Source organism: Triticum aestivum, chromosome 2B, assembly GCF_018294505.1.
Source record: "Triticum aestivum cultivar Chinese Spring chromosome 2B, IWGSC CS RefSeq v2.1, whole genome shotgun sequence".
NCBI classification, from domain to species: Eukaryota; Viridiplantae; Streptophyta; class Magnoliopsida; order Poales; family Poaceae; genus Triticum; species Triticum aestivum.
The window spans coordinates 715,987,691-716,005,722 of record NC_057798.1 but is presented as its reverse complement, the minus strand read 5'-3'; the positions used below and the strand labels follow the sequence as shown (position 1 = coordinate 716,005,722).

Below are 18,032 nucleotides of genomic sequence, written 5' to 3'. Positions count from 1 at the left end.
GTGTGTGTGCTGTGTGCTGACCAATCGGGCTAGTGCGTGGGTTCTGTTGTAGATAGGGTTGGGCTGTAGATATGGCTACTAGGCTAGGTTAAAACAAAATTCTAATGGCGCACCGAGGGGTGGTGCGCCATTAGAACAGTCGTACTAATGGCGCACCTGCGTGTGGTGCGCCATTAGAAAGCTTCCCTCCACCTATTCCCCTCTGGCCTCTCTCCCTCCCTCGCCAGATCCCCCCCCACTCAACCTAACTTTGCCCCCGCGCCGTCGCCCCCGCGCCGTCGCCCCCGCGCCGTCGCCCCCCGACGCCCAGCCGCTGCCGGAGCTTCAACGCCGGCGTCTTCCTCAGTCCGGGCACGGGGTGCAGGACGACGACCGCGGCCGCCGGCCTTCCCACGGCCAACTGAGGCATCCCTTCGACGACGCCGCCGCCGCCGACCCCGACCCCAACCCCGACCCTGACCCCTCCGGCGACCGGCCGCGCCTGCCCAGGTACCTCTCCTCCTTCCTCCTTCCTCCCTCTCCATCCTTCCTCCCTCCCCAACCTATGCATGGTGATTCCTCCCTTCTCCTCCACCCCCTCACCTGCAAACCCTAGGGCCATGGCGGCAGGCTTCTTGCTCCCTTGTAAGAACATCCTCTCTGTTGGCCTACATGTATTTCAGAGAACAAATTCGTAGTTCATTTCATTCTGTTGGCCTTAGGTAAGCATCAAGTGGATTTAACTATTTTAGATAGTTTCAGTTAACTGTTTTGCGTTTCCTGAAGAGGTTCACCTATAGTTTCAAAAATTCAGTCACTGGATATATGCAATAATTTACAAAGAGCAAGTGATGTAGAGCAAAAATTCAGCAAATGATGTATAGTTTCAAAAATTCAGTGAAACTGAACCTACCCTATTGCTTCATGTAGCAAAGGAGGCAATGCAAGCAAGATCATGCTTGGCTTAGCCAAATTCATGTTACTGAATTTTTTTCAACATGATAAAATTGTCATGCTACTAAATGTTATAGAAAGGCAAGGGAACACAGAAATACTAGGGCACACAACATTTAGAGTACTCTGAAATTCAGTTCTGAAATTTTTTGTTAGATAGTGGCTACACTAATCTAGAGTAGTATCCCAATCTGATGGAGTACTTGATTTGGGGGACTGAACTTATGCTTATGTATGCCATCAGAAGCAGTTCAAAATCATTATTCTCTCTTTTCCTTGCAGGTTTGGGCAACTTCAGTCGGTTGATCTTGAATCCATTGAGCCTTCACTTAGAGCTGGTACTCATCCATGTAACTCTTCACATTTCCATGTAGGATGGTTGCCTATCACTTACTAGTGTGCTAGTGCCCCTTAGTCCAAAGACTAATAGCTATGACAAAGTATAATTCCTTGTAGTGTTTAAGTATAACAAAATTCAGAGAAATGCATGCAGAAGCTAGATCAGTACCAGCTAGCTAGCTAGCTAGCTAGTAGTACTACTGCTACTGTTCTTTCCTTTCTTTTGGTAGTACTACTGCTAGTAGTAGTACTACTGCTACTGTTCTTATGTGTGCTGTCCACAGATTGGTGTACAGTCCTCCTTTGTGCTCTTATACACCCCATTTGTGCTAGATCGAAGTCCAACAGTGGGTGTGGCGACTGTCAACAGTCATGATGATGGACAGATTGCCACAATAATTTGATTTTCTTTTGCATTCATCCTATTGTCAAAACATGCACAATTATTTGACTAATTCCATAGTATTGCTCGATACGGTTGATTCAAAAAGCAGGACAGACAAAAAGGACATATCAAATGTGGACATGTACTGTAAGGAAAGCATAAGCTATTTTATACCGAACAAGTAAAATCATAAGACTAATCTGCTGTATCCATTACTATATTTGGTCCATAGATGTTTATGACTCTGAGCCATGATCTGTAAAAATACATTTGTCATTCTTTCTGTGTTTGTACAGACTTTCTAAACTATTGATGATTTTTTGTTGGGAGACATATTATATCTGGAATGGAAGCTCACATAAGTTGAGCTGATTTTTGTCCATATGAAAGCAGAGGACCATATGGTCTGTGGCTGGGTTTTGTCTCCGACCATCGTGTCGTGATGAATTTGCAGGTACCCCGAGAGGCCCTTGAGTTTGCCGGAATGTCGATTAACTTCCGTTCCGGCAAATTCGGGTACTCCATATGTCCTATTTTCAGCAAAGGTCATGCTGAAATTTTCCGTGAATTTTAGCATGACTTTGCTAAAAATAGGACATATGGGGTACTTGCGACTAATGCATGGGCCGGGCTATCTTAGTACTTAGTTAAGTAGGATCAACTGCCCTGCCATTCTTGCTGCATTAAATCATAGGTGGCAATAGAGCCAAGTGATTAGGCCCAACTTAGAATTATCCTTAGCATCGATAAACCCTAGATGATAAACCCAACATAGGTGGCAATAGAGCCAAGATTAGGCCCAACCTAGGGTGCCTCGGCATCGATAAACCCTAAATGATGAAAACTTAACTTGGTTGCCCCGGATGCCTCGGTGTCGATGAGAACCTAAATGATGAAAGCTTAGGCTTTTAGGGTGCCTCGGTGTCGACAAACCCTAAATCATGAGACCATGATCTTGTTCCTTGACAATAACCATCTTTTTGACCAAACTTTTTTCCTATTTAGAGAGAAACATGGCCCACAACGATGAGGCTGGTGGTTCGGGCGGCAAGCTATTCTGGGAGCTGTCCCAAGAGATGGAGGAACAACCTCACCGCTATGATGACGCCGCGGAAGACACCGATCCTGATTACACAACCCCTAGTGGCGTCGGGGATGACACCACTGATGGTGCCGCCGAGGATGCCACCACTGATGATGGCGGCGCACACACAGATGGTGGCGGCGCACACACAGATGGCAGCCAACCGAAGAAGCAAAGGAAGGACCGGCGCCCGAATGCGCTCCGCACCGTCAAGGAGGAATTCACTCAAGTGGACTCCGACGGGAATCCAACGGAGCCCAAACATATAGTCAAGGGGTACTCGGTTCAGCTCGGGTGCATTCTCCGGAGCACCGTCTCGATCAACACCGAGAACCTTAGGCATAAGGACCGAGGGAATTTGCGCAACCTCCTCTTCACGAAGCTGCACGAACGATACAAGTTCCCCGCCGAATTTGAAAACACACGCCTCTCAGGGAATAAAGTGAACAATGCCGCCCTCACGAAGATGAGCACGGCCATGTCTACTTGGAGAAGCGCGGTGAAGAGAATGATTGATAAAGGTGATAGTTATGACAAGATCAAGGCGAAATATCCTTTGATGAGCGAAGATGAGTACAAGGAGTTCAAGATCAAATGCCAGAGCCCCGCAACCTCCGAATCAAGTGCCAGAGCCCCGCAAACTCGATACTCGCGGTCTTGAGACTTGTACTGTTTTATCTTTGTCCGGTCTTTTGAATCCGGAGACTAATATGATGAATTGTATTCGGAGACTAATCTTCTATTGTATTTGATGAATCTGATGTTGCTGTGTGCTGCTGTCTATATTCTATGCAATAATATATTTTGTAACCTGTGCAAAAATCAGAAAAGCAAAAAAAAATAAAACCTAATATTCATACTAATGGCGTACCACACAAGACACTAATGGCGCACTGTGATCATCACACTAATGGCGCATTAGCTGCTGGTGCGCCATTAGAATGCCAAAGCACATTTGTACATATGGCCCCTGGGAGGCATTCTAATGGCGCAATGCAGGCTATACTAATGGCGCACTACGCGGTGCGCCATTAGAACACCAGATACTAATGGCGCACCAGTAGTGCGCCATTAGAATTTAATTCTAATGGCGTGATGCCAGTGGCGCACCAGTAGTGCACCATTAGAAGGCAAATTCGGTGCCCCACTAGCATGCCTTTTCCTAGTAGTGCCGCGGTGTAACCCGGTTGGAAGTATAACCAGGCCGGACTTGGCGACTCACTAATGACCCGCCCTGACTGGACGACGCACTAAGTGACCCGCCCGATCCTAGCGACTTATGGGTGACCTGGCAAGCGTATTAGAGGAGCGGCAAGACCCGAGGGCCCAGGAGGCTCAAGGCCTAGAAGGCCGGCTTACGTTATGATAGGCCGGCTTAAGAGGAAAGGCGTGAGGAATATCTCCCTTACAAGGAATCAAGACCCAGACTTGACTCCGGCTTGTAGTACAAGATAGGCTAGTTCTAGTCCAACTAGGACTCCACATGTAACCCGCCCCTCTAACTTATATAAGGAGGGGCAAGGCTCCCCAAGAGGGACAGGAAACAAGAACAATCTCTAGGGCTAGACACAAAGGGGGAGCCGGCTTACGGCGACTCCTCTCATGAGCATAATGAGACCTAGCCACAAACAGCATGTAGGGTTATTACCGGATGATGTTTCCCGGGGCCTGAAGCTGTCTAAACCCTTGTCTTGCATGTTGTGTCTCTCGTCCCGATCAACCCCTCTCAAGCTATCACATAGATGCGTTGGCCTCGCGACTAAGTCCCGACATTAAGGACATCTGACGTGTTAATTCCACGACAGTTGGCGCCCACCGTGGGGCCTGCGCACGGTGGTGTTGAGTTCTTGAAGGGCGCTATCCCAGGGATTGAGAAGCTCCGCCCAGCTTATTGAAGAAGTTTCGGTCGACTTGTCGGAGAGTTCCAGCTGGCTCACCGAAAAGGTTCCGACCGCCTTGACGAAAGGTTTCGTCTGAGTCGGCGAAAGGTTCCGACCGCCTCGATGACAGGTTCCGTCTGAATCACCAAAGAGTTCTGATCGCCTCGACGAAAAGTTTGGTCCGAATCGCCGAAGGGTTCCAACCGAATCGCCAAAAGGTTTCGTCTGAGTCATCAAGAGTTCCGACTTAGGCTACAGAAAAGTTCCGGATTATCAAAAAGTTTCGGCCAGATTATCAAGAGGTTCCGGTTCAAAAGTTCCAGATTATCAAAAGTTTCGGCCAGATTATCCATAGGTTCCGGTTTAAAGGTTCCGGATTATCAAAAGTTCCGGCCGGATTATCAAGAGGTTCCGGTAAAAAATTTTTGGGTTATCAGAGGGTCCGGCCGGATTATCAAGAAGTTCTGGTTCCAAAGATTTCGGCTCAAAAAGTGCCGGACGGGTTATGTGGAGAGCTCAGGCACTAGAAGGCACAGAACCAATTAACTCTTTTGACAAAAAACAAAAGAAGCACTATGCATTATCCGGCGCCAGCATCCGGCAAAAAAAAATACCAGCCATCGCCCCTGCGGTCCGGTTTACGCCAACGCGCCGACCGGCTCGCCCGTCAGCACCACCTTACAACACCACAGACGACTCGCCCGTCCGCTCTCGCGGCCGGTTCACGCGTCCTCACCGGCTTACAACGTGGATGACAACTTGCTCGTCCGCACCGGCTTATAAACGCCATTGCCGGTTTATCGGTTTGTTCCCGCGGCCGATTCACCCGTGAGGGATTTCGGTTTCACCTAGGGATCATCAATTTCATGGCGGATTATTTTCGGCCTAAACAAATCAGGAGATATCCATCCAAGTTTGTTTTATTATCATATGTTGTTTTTGTCAAAGAACAAGGATCTTTGCCTTGGTCTGCAATATTATTTATGCAGGGCAATTATTTATGAAAAAAAGTGATATTATACCGCAGAGGCGGAGACACGCCAACATCTTTTGGCACAGGTGCTCGTCGTTACTCAACGGACTCCTGCACCGGCTTACAACACCGTGGCCGTCTCTCGCGACCGCGCCGGCTTACAACGCCGTGGCCATCTCTTGCGATCGCGCCGGCTTACAACGCCGTGGCCGTCTCTTATGACCACGCCGGCTTAGAACAAGGAGGACAACTTACCCGCCCGCACCGGTTTACAGCACCACGGTTGATTCATCTGTCTGAGCCGCCTTTGATGTTGCGGTCGTTTTTACGGTCCGTCTCTTGCGGTTTGGTCTACATCAACACACCGAGCCGTTTTTTTTCTGGATGAACTGTTTATTGAGTATGAGCAAGTCACTACTTGGGAAGCCGGTTTTCTCTTCCAACAAATTGGAGGAAAATTATTATATATTATCAACCGCCGTCTGCACTGGATGGCTCAATGGATAAGTGCACAAGTCGCCGGCACTATGGTTTGGTTAACTTCAAACAGCCAGTTGGAAGGAACCATTGGCCGAGTTGCTGACACAGTTCATACGAGATCATTTATAACCCGCCGCAATCACGTCAACCTTCTGTGGATAATCACTAGCCTAACATATCAGGTGAAATCCATCCAATATATTTTATATTACAAAAGAGCAATTACTTTGGTTTGCAAGATTGTCCCATGCAGGATTCAAACCAGTCTATATCACGGTTAATTATGGAGAATCTCAAGCCAACTCCTCGAGTCATCTTGAGACTCGGGGGCTACAATGGTATGGCTCGGCAGAATTAGCCGGTTTCAATGGATTCAAGAATTCCGGGTCATTCGAGGGAAGGTAGCCCGGTTCCAGAGGCTACCGCTATATTGGTGAAAAATTTAAAGCCCGTCAGAAAATTTCTGGCTTAAAAAGAAGGACTCCGGTTTAAAATCCGGTTCAAGAGACATCTCTCTCCCGCAAAGCACTGACACTCTTAATATCTGGTTTAAAATCCGGCTCAAGGTAAATTTATCTCTTACAAAGTTTTGAAGCTTTCAAATCCGGTTTAAACTTCCGGTTCAAAAGAATTAATCTCTCGCAAGTTCGAGTTCTCAGAAAGATTACAGGGTGCCAAAAAGAACTTGCTGCCATGATGCGCGGTTTAAACATAGGTATCCTGCCTTACGGCTTATCTTATTATGGTCACTTGGGGGCTTCCTGTTCAAACATAGGTCGTATCCAAACCAAAGAGAACATAGCTGTCGATACCCGCTTGATCGGCATACTGCCAAACCCACTTGGGGGCTTCTTGATCATATTTGAATCATAGCTTAACCCCTTTGGGTCTGACGTGGATCGTATACGAATCAGCGTCATTAAACAAATCTTATGGTCACTTGGGGGCTTCCTGTTCAAACATAGGTCGTATTCGAACCAAAGAGAACATAGCTGTCGATACCCACTTGATCGCATCGCCAAAGCCACTGGGGGCTATATGATCGTATTCGAATCTTAGCTTAACCCCTTTGGAACGGTTTACTGATCGTATCCGAATCAGAAGCCTCAAAAAGTTTTATTCTATCTCTGGTAAAGTTTATTGCAGCCACAATTACTTAACTTGAGACCTTTTGGGGATTATATCTCACATGCATATAAGTGTTTATGATTAACCCGGCCTGACTTTTGACTATAAGTCGCCAGCTTATGACAACCATCATTTATATGGAAGCATTGGCTTCTAAGGATTGGATTATCACCCTTATTACACATGTCATGTAAACCGGCCGTACGAATTCAATATCACAGTGGTCATTTGGGGGTTTTCCTGTTCAAACATAGGTCGTATTCGAACCAAAGAGAACATAACTGTCGATACCCACTTTGATCGGCAACGCCAAACGCCACTGGGGGCTATATGATCGTATTTGAATCTTAGCTTAACCCCTTTGGAACGGTTTACTGATCGTATTCGAATCTGAAGCCTCAAAATTTTTATCTGTTTTTATAGAATCACAAGTATTTGAGTTGTTACAATATCATATGTGCCGGATCTTACAGAGTTGAGTTATCAACTTCACTATCCGGGTCACATAAGCCGGCGGTATCATTCAAAGGATCATAGGGATCTTGTGATCTACTTGTGTGCAGGATAAGACTACATTTGGGTGGTTACCCGCCCTGGCTTTTGACGTTAAGTCGCTAGGGCATATGTTGTTTAAACTCTTTGCAGGATTTGCAGGAATATGACATATAAATGATTAAGTTCAAGCTCATTACCAAACTTGATGCTTCAAAATAATTATCTGTTCTGGATTTTTCTCAAAGGCTATAAGCCGCCAGGTTATAAAAATTCCGGGTTTACTTAAATCATCGTCGGCCAAGAGCCGTCGAGCATTTAAACTCTGTGTTTACTTATCAACCGATGAGGTATTAAAAATTTTAATAGCCAAAACTGGCTGGATTTTCATGATGATATTGAATGATTAGCGTTTTCATACCGGGTTATATTATTCAAATCTTGAATAGCCAACATGGCTGGATTTCTATTGTGATTATCAATAACCAATATTATTGAGGTTTTCAAAGTCGCTTTAGTGCACTGGCTATTATTTTATCAAAGGATATGATTTATTCTACAATGGAAGGAATAGTCCCGAGTCGCTGTAGGCTTACGACCCGGCACTTGGGGGCTACATTATTCAAATTGAGATTATATCAAATATGCAAGTCTCATGTTGCTGCAAGCATGCACCATGACACTTGGGGGCTAATGCAAAGTCATTGTTTGCTCACCTTATTGAAGACCCGACTCATCACATCGTAATGAGTCGGCCCTTGGGGGCTACCAATTGCTCCTGTTAACAGTTCAAGGTCATAAGTTTTAAATCCATTATATTGAAGGATCCATTACTCAGTTGGTAAAGCACAAAGCTCTTAACCTTGTGGACGTGGGTTCAAGCCCCGTGGTGGAGATTACATCATATGATGTTTCAATGAAGTATATATAAAGTACCAGCTCAATATTATCTTACTGAGCCGGCCCTTGGGGGCTACACGTTGCTGTTCAAATCTACATGATCATATTTATAAAGTCCCTGCTCATTATTGCATAATGACCTGACCCTTGGAGGCTACACTGGTTGAAGTTTTTATGAGCATAAGGCAATTACAAGTCCCAGGTTGCTGCAAGCATGACAACCCGAAACTTGGGGGCTACCTATGTGGAATATTCAGTTTATGACTAATGATTGAGATGAACAAACCGGATTTCTTCTTTGGTTGCAACACTTATATTGGAGCAAGTCTTAAGCTATCACTATGTTCTCCTCTTAAGACTTGGGGGCTACAGGTATTATGCATATATAAGGAGGAACATCTTCAAATTATCAGTTTTGAGCAAATCAGGAAGATCAATTACATGACCCGGTGTCAACAACAATTATGACTCGACGTCATGAGTCTTTTATAACCCGGAGTTTTTGGTAATGATAAACCGGCAAGTTTTATATCTTCAAGCCGGCTGAATATCAGATGAGTATTTGAAGACCAAAATTATTTAACCCGGCGCCTTGGAAGCCGACTCAAGTGGATTATTCTTCACAATATTTTTCTATGAGAAACCAACATCATCAAATTGATTGTGAAGCTGGTCTATTGACCCGGATTTTTTAGAAGAAGGAAATGACAAGGACTTAAGGATGTTCAGGTGCCGGTTTACAAGAATTCTTAACCCAGAGCACAACCTATCAAATTTGTTCTTGTGTTTATTTTGCAGCATAAGTTTACCATGGCTAAATCCAAGCTAAACTTGGGGGCTAATGTCGGGGATATACCCCGCGGTGTAACCCGGCTGGAAGTATAACTCGGCCGGACTTGGCGACTCACTAATGATCCGCCATGACTGGACGACACACTAAGTGACCCGCCCGATCCTGGTGACCTATGGGTGACCTGGCAAGCGGATCAGAGGAGTGACAAGACCCGGGGGCCCAGGAGGCTCAAGGCCCAGAAGGCCGGCTTACGTTATGATAGGCTGGCTTAAGAGGAAAGGCGTGAGGAATATCTCCCTTACAAGGAATCAATACCCGGACTTGAGTCCGGCTTGTAGTACAAGATAGGCTAGTTCTAGTCCTACTAGGACTCCACATATAACGCGCCCCTCTAACTTATATAAGGAGGGGCAAGGCTCCCCAAGAGGGACAGGAAACAAGAACAATCTCTAGGGCTAGACACAAAGGGGGAGACGGCTTACGGTGACTCCTCTCATGAGCATAATGATACCTAGCCACAAACAGCATGTAGGGTTATTACCGGATGATGTTTCCCGGGGCCTGAAGCTGTCTAAACCCTTGTCTTGCGTGTTGCGTCTCTCGTCCCGATCAACCCCTCTCAAGCTACCACATAGATGCGTTGGCCTCGCGACTAAGTCCCGACATTAAGGACATCTGAAGTGTTAATTCCACGACAATTCATTTTGAGGAATCCTTTGACTTGTTTAATGTTTAAACAATGGTTACATGTCGCCTGAATATGCGATGGGAGGTGCTTTTTCTGTAAGATCAGACACATATAGCTTCGGTGTTCTTCTCTTAGAGATTGTCAGTGGCTTGAAGACCAGTTCACCTCAGCTTATAACAAACTTTTCTAGCCTTATCACTTATGCAAGTATGTTTATAAGATATTTTCAATCTCCCCCTTACCCCTTTCCCAGCAGAAAAGTTAGTAACTTGATGTTGACCTCATTCTGTTGCTCGGGCATGGAGATTGTGGGAAGATGGAAATGCAATTGAACTTGTGGACTCTTCCTTTGTTGCAAGTTGCCGACTTCATGAAGTTCTGCGCTGTATTCATGTGGGACTCTTGTGTGTTCAAGACCGTGCTAGGGATAGGCCACTTATGTCATCGATTATGCTTATGTTAGAGAACGAAAGCGTGTCGCTTCCAGCTCCAAAGCAACCTATATATTTGGCTCTAGGTACTTGTGTAGACGAAGAAGGAAGGGAGATTACATCAAACTCTGTGAATGCAGTGAGTATCACAACAGTTGATGGTCGTTAGTATATGCAGATCTTAGTACGGCTTAATTGTATACTTTATGGCTTGCTCTCCGTGTACTGATTTTGTGTGTGGTTATTTATAATAACTTGTACGTATGAGTTTATTATATAAGAAAAGTTGTGAATAAGAGAGGGGGAACCGCCCTCACCCCTAACCCTGCCCTGCAATTCAATATGTTGTACTAAATGTATAGTGCCGATGCCGGAAAAAACGGAGCGATGGAGACGCCCGTTGGCTCTGGCGACACGGCGGCTTAGCCGCCGCTCCAGCCCCCGTCCCCTTCCTCGACCGCGGCCTGCCCGCCGGTGCTCCCCTCGCCTGCCCCGCCGTCGACTCCCCCTGCTGGACCGTCGCGCGTGGTCTGGGCGGACCTCGCTGAGGCCGACGACATCACCGTGGGGCGCCCGTCGTATGCCGGGATTGCGTCCCCCCCAAGGCTCCGGTCCGGCTGCCTCGGCTCGACTCTGCCGGTGGCCTTACTCCCAGGGGTGGGAGTTCGGCCGCCCACGGGGTTGACCGGTGCCGCCGCCGGCCTTCGGGCTCGTCGTTGCTGGTGGGGGTGAAAGGTGCCCCCTTGGGGTCTGGGGCTCCCCCCGGAGTCACCGCACAGGTGGCTGGGGTGCCGCTGGCCGCGCCGACCGCAGCTCCGCACGCTCCTCCTAGAAGGCCGCAGCAGCTTCGTCCTCCTCCGCCCTGGCTGGCCCGTCGTCGGCGTCCGTGTCGGAGCTCTCGGCCGTGCTCTCCAGGCGCTCCCCATTTCGTCCATTCATCTCCTCGTTCGGCGCCTCCTCATCCCTGTCTCCTGGTGGCTGTTGTGCCCCGTCCTGGCCTCGCTGCCCCCGTCCTGCCCCACCGGTGGCCACCACAGCAGCGCTCGGGGAAACCCTTGCCCCCAGCCTGGTTTCCCCGGGTCGGTCGTACCGGGCCGCGTTGGTACTGGGCCGCCCCGTGGCCCACTCCATTGGGCCCACCCCGGTGTCTTCGGCCGCGGGGCCGCCGGATGGGGTGCGGGCCGTTGGCCGTTTCATGGGCCGGTCACCTGGGCTGGTTTCGCCCCGCACGGCCCAGCCTTGCCCATCGGTGGGCACTGGCCCGACTAGGCGCACCATTTGGCCCATGGTAGGGTTTCCTCGCCAACCCTCCACTAGCCCCGCGCCTCCAGCTCCCTTCCCTGACGCGCCCCTCGCCGCCCCTCTCTACCCCCCTCTTGTCGGCGCTCCCGACCCCCTCGCGCCCCCTTTCCTCCCGCGCCGGCCATGCCCCGGGAATGGGATGACGACGTGGGCCGCCCCAAGCGCCGCACGGACGACCGCCGCGACCCGCCTCGCTTCTCCCCTGATGGCCTCCGGCGGGAGGCTGACCTCAAGCAACGTCTCTCCTCCCGCCCGGCCCGGCGCTCCCCAGCCCGCGATTCCCGCTGCTCCTCCCCCCGCCAGTCCCAATGGTCTCCGGCTCATGACGATCACCGTTCCCGCTCCCTGGAGCCCCGTGCGTCCCCTCGGGCGGATTCGTGGGACCGCGGCCGGTCGCCGGCTGGGGAGGCCCGGCTGTCTTCCCGGCGGCGCTTCTCCTCCCCGTCGCGCTGTCGAGACCGGTCTCCCTCCCCTCCACGTCAACAACCCCCAACCACTGACTCCATCGCCACGGCTGCCCGTCGCTACCAGCCCCCGCACACCCAAGCTGCGTTCCCGCCGTCGAACGGTGGCAATGGGAACCGGGGGCGCCAGGGCGCAAAGAAGAAGAAGAAGAAGAAGGGCCCTCCTCGCCCCCCGGCCGCCGCCACCTCCGCCGCCGTGGTGGCCCCTTCCTCGGGCTCCACCCCCGCCCCCGATGGTCCGCCATGCTTCAACTGCGGCTTGACCGGTCACTTCCAGGTGGCATGCCCCAACCCACCGATGTGCTAACTCTGCAAGGAAGCCGGTCACCCCGTGATACTATGTCCGGAACGCCCGGTGACGGAGGAGATCATGATGTACGGCCACGACATCGAGGACATGGGCTTCTTTCACATCGAGGTGTCGGAGCTCCTGCCTCCCTCCCCCTCGCTCCTGGCCCTTGTGATTGTCGTGGGCGAGGGCGTCGCCATCCCGGAGCTGATCGAGGCTGAGCTCAACCACCTGTGCAGGTGCAAGTGGGATTGGCAGGTGACCTCCACCGCTGCCAACGCCTTCACGGTGATCTTCCCCGACGCCCTGAGCATGGGATTCTGCACCCGCAGTGACAAGATCACCTTGGCCCTCAATGGGATGGTGGTGAACATCTCTGAGCCGTGGTGGGATGTCACATCCTAGTTAGCCATGCATTAGAGTGTTGCATCATGTTTACTCCTTCATCAGAAACTTGAAATGGGGATCTGTGAAACCCTCAAAATCATTTTGAAAATGACCCAAATAAAAATTTCTCCAAAAGGATCCAAGAAAATGCTCATGTTGCTCTCTGAAAATATTGGACAGAGATAAAAATCAAACCAATATTTTTAGTGGCTCATGGACATTTATTTTGGGCATTTGGAATTAATGCATAAGTATTTGCATTGGAAATATATTAATTATATATATTAATATATGCCCAAATATTATGCCATTTATAAAAGAGCTCTGGAATAATATATATAGCTCCTGCAAAAATTGGCATAAGTTAAATAAATGATTTAATATATTTTTTTAAATCAAAACAAATGTCAGAAATTAGAAAACAGAAAAATATATAACAGGAGGAGCTTACCTGGGCTCCTCCACTGTGCGGCCCAGCCAGCTGGCCGGCCCAGCCAGCAGCCGGCCCAGCCCACCACTGCAGCCCTCTGTCGTCTTCCTCCCCTCGCCCCGAAGCTGCTGCGTGCTCGCACGCGCACGGCCGCGCGGCCACCTCCTGCTTGCCGACGAGCTCCTGGCCGCGTGGACGACTCCCGCAGGCCGTCCCGATCCCCCCTGCTCTCTCTCACTCTCTCCCAGCTCTTCCCTCCTCTTCCTCGCTCTCTCTCTCACACGGCCGAACACCACCGTCGCCGCCGTTCGCCGTAGCAGCCATCTCCGGCCACCCCTCGCTCCCCCGACTAGCTCAGAAGCTCCGCCACGACCCCCTCTTCCTCCCCACCGCTCCACAGCTCCCCGGAAGCCCTGCATCGCCGCCACGTCGCCGTTCCCCTCTTCGGGCTCCGACCATCGTCGCCGTCGAATTCGTCGTCTCCGGCGCGTCCCCGAGCCCGCTTCGACGCCCACTGCAACCGCGGTGAGCTACGCCACCGTTTCCCCCTCTCCTCCCCCTCGTTCCCCCACCGTAGCCTCCTCCCCACCACGGCCGAACCTCCGCCGTCGCCGAGCTCGCCGTCGACGCACTCCGGTGACCATTTGGTCACCCCGGCGAGTCCAACGAGTTCGCAAGACCCCGTAGAGCATCCCTAGCGCCTCGCTTCGCTCGACTTCGAGCTCCAACCCTGTTCCCGTGCACGACCGAACCCCGGCGGCCGCAGCCGAGCTCGCCGCCGTCGACTCCGGCCACCCCGACCCCAACGGACTCCGCCAAGAGCTGCGGTTTGTCCTCAGCTCCACTCCGGTGGTCTCCGCGGCCCCTTTGGTGGCCGAAATGGCCAAAACCACTCCCGCCGCCGCGTCTGGCTCGCCGGCGGCTAAACCGCCGGCGTCGCTGGCTTTGACTTTGACCCCGGGTGGGCCCTGGTTGACTCCCCTGAGTCAATGACAGGTGGGGCCCAGCCCTGCTAATTATACAGGATTAGTTTTAATTAAATCTTAATTAAAATAATCACCCTGACATGCGGGACCCACTGTCAGGTTTGACCCAGACCTGTTCAGTTGACCACTGACGTCACACTGACGTCAGGCTGACGCAGTAATTGATTTTCTGGATTTAAATTAAATCAGGAAATTCCAGAATATTATTTAAACTTCAAAAATTCATAACTTTTATTCTGTAACTCCAAATTGGACAAATTATATATGAAAAATGATCAGAAAAATCCAATCTATCCATCTGTACTATTTTCATGCATGATCAAACAAGTTAAATTGATGTTTTAAGCAGAACAAGGAAAAGCACTTTAAAAGGCCATGTTTGGAGTTTGAAATTTGAATCTTTGATTCAAATTTGTTCAAACCCTTCTGGTTTTAGTTGCATTAGCCCAACACACTCATATTGCCATGTTTCATGCATGCATCATATTGTTGCACATTGTTTGGTGATGCTTGTGTATCGATGTCCTTTGCGACAGGTTCTGCCTCCGAGGAGTACCGTGATTACCCTAACGAAGAACCATATCAGTGCATCGAACCATCAGGCAAGCAACCAACCATTTGATCATATCGATACAATCCCATGTTCTCGCTCCTGCTCTCTTTTACTGCATTAAGACAACGCGATTCAAACTGCTGTGTGCTACGGTAGTTGAACCCATTTCCTCTGCATGACCTGTCATTGCCACAGTAACTAGATGAAACCCACTAGCATGTGTAGGAGTTGATTGAGCCCTATGTATGTGTTGTTCCTACCTTGCTATGCCTGCTATGCTTAGAGTCGTGTCAGGTCTGGTTCATCTGGGTGATGGGCTAGAGTGAAATGATTATGTCGGTAATGAGAGTGGTGTGGTGAACACGATTTGGTAAAGGTATCGATGAGAGGCCATGTAGGAGTACATGGTGGGTTGTTTCATTGAAGCCGACCTTAAGCACTGAGATCTGTATATGTGATTTAAGATACAGCTACTACCATGCATTGGGCCCTGAAATATGACCCCGCTCGACTTCTTATTCACCCTAGCTCTCTGTCCAGGAGTTGCAAGTAGTTTCTGGTGTTTGTAGCCTACTGGAGGCCGTGGACAGCGCTGACCGTAGGGGTGGGCTGTGATGCGGTAGGTACGTGGCACGGTGTACCGAATACCCGTTAGGTATCTCGGGAACCCTGTTCACATCGTTCGGGGCCGTATGGGAAACCTCGGCCGGACTCCCTGCGGATGGAACCTGAATAGGCGATAAACCTGGACTAGAGGCTTAAGTGTTTAGGTAGGTCGTGGTCTACACCCACGTCGGCTTTCGCTTGAAGTCTGCCGAGCACATGTCGTGTGCAGACGCTAAGTGGTGGAAACATGTATGAAGAAGTACACCCCTGCAGGGTTAACATGATCTATTCGAATAGCCGCGTCCGCGGTAAAGGACTACTTGGTTGCCTATACAGTTCATAGACAAGTAAATGGAAACTACTAAAAGCCTCAAGATAAGTGTGAGTGCCGAGGATGGCTCTTCCGTAGGAAGACGGAGGTGGATCCTCGGTAGTGTATTGAAGTGGTGAGTAGTGGACTCGTGTGCGCAAAACCATTTCAAGTTGGAGTATCGTAGGATAGCCTAGCCAAGAGTCAAAGCTGGCTTGCTGCAATAACTCCACCAACCCTTCTTGATACTATGCATGTATGTAGGATCTGATGTAAGTCTTGCTGAGTACCTTTGTACTCATGTTGCTATAATCTACATTTTTACAGAAGACGCTGCAACCCCTTCTGATGGGTTCTATGTAGACGTTGACATCAACGAGTAGGCTAAAGACCCAGGTGGTGACCCTGAGCTTGTGAAGGACCACGTAGTATAGCTAGGCTTTCCAAGCCTCTTTTATTTTACTAGTTGTCTGTACTCAGACAAGTTACTTCCGCTGCTGGTTTGTATGACTGTATGACTTGTATGTTGGGTCGTGAGACCCGTACCTTTGTGTATGATATGTATGGCTCCCTGAGCCTTAAATAAAGTACTTGTGTCGTAGAGTCATGTTGTGATGCTTCGTTGTATTTGCGCATATCGAGCATATTGTGTGTATGATTGAAATGCTTGGTATGTGTGGGATCTGACTATCTAGTTGTTTATCTTTAGTAGCCTCTCTTACCGGGAAATGTCTCCTAGTGTTACCGCTGAGCCATGGTAGCTTGCTACTGCTCTGGAACACTTAGGCTGGCCGGCATGTGTCCTTCTTCGTTCCTGTGTCTGTCCCTTCGGGGAAATGTCACGCTTTGAGTACCGGAGTCCTGTTAGCCCGCTACAGCCCGGTTTACCGGAGTCCTGCTAGCCCAGTGCTACAGCCCGGACCCACTTGCTGATGACCGACACGTTCGAAGCTGGGTCATGGATGCCTGTCCCTGTAAGTCTGTGCCACTTTGGGTTTACGACTAGTCATGTCAGCCCGGGCTCCTTATCATATGGATGCTAGCGACACTATCATATACGTGAGCCAAAAGGCGCAAACGGTCCCGGGAAAAGGTAAGGCGACACCCGTGGGGATACCGTGCGTGAGGCCGCAAAGTGATATGAGGTGTTACCGGCTAGATCGATGTGACATCGAGTCGGGGTCCTGACAGCGTTGGCATCAGAGCCGGACTGCCTGTAGGTTCTCCAAGCCAAACTGGTCGATGTTGAGTCTAGAAATTCTTTAGTTATATGTAGGGGAATTGTTTGTGGGTTGGAACGTAAGGCTCTTTTTACTCCTTATACCTTATGACTTTCTGATCTGAGTCAGTCCATTCTTCCACCGGGGGTTAAGGAATTAGGATCTATTCTCTCTATCAGGATCACGTGTTACTAATCAGTAGTACCTTATAAGTTTGATGGTTACAAGCCTAGTTCAGTTCTACTACCACATTATGTTGCCAGAATGGTTTCAGAACTTTGATATGATGATGTTGAGTGTGTACGAAATCCTTTGTCAAATGTCTCAAAATCCTTTTTGAGCATTTACAGCTGTTATGCTGCCGAAATTTTGCTAGAAATTCTAATGCCTTTGCATTATGATTGTGCTTTCAGATGGCCACTCGCGACCTCAATCAAGTGGTTCGCCTGACTCGATGCCTAGATGTACCCGGCCATACTGCTAAGTTGGTCAGGGTAATGACTGAGGCTGGATACCGCTGGTATCCCGAGTACACGGTCGAAGAGCAATTCCGAGATTTTAATCAAAGCCAGTATCTCTGCACTGTCAGGATATTTCCATCTTATCCTGGATCCACCGAGCCTCTTCACTGCTCCTATGGACTCGGGGTTACTATTGAGATGGCTGTGCAGGACGCCGCCTACTCTATGATGACCATTATGCGAGTCAGATCTGGTTTATTTCGGGACTCTGATTTCCGGTATATGCCAGGATCACTTCCGGGAGCACAAGGGTATCTCCAGGCTATCTATGCTGACCCCACTCAGGAGGATTCACGGACTCGCACCACTGCTGAGATGCTCGAGGATAAGGACCGTGAAAATCGGGCCTTAAGGTTAGAGCTCTTCAATACCCGTGCTGACCACTGGGCCACTTTGACTCGGTTCGCACCGGCGGTGCAAGCTGGATATTCAGATATGCGCGATCTCTATCCTGTGAG

The 18,032-nt window shown here is 49.6% G+C and overlaps 1 pseudogene; it reads left to right on the top strand.

The window, feature by feature from the left end:
* LOC123042256 (G-type lectin S-receptor-like serine/threonine-protein kinase B120) overlaps nucleotides 1-10,675 on the top strand; it is a 51,349-nt pseudogene extending 40,674 nt beyond the window's left edge.
* The last annotated feature ends 7,357 nt before the right edge of the window (nucleotides 10,676-18,032 follow it).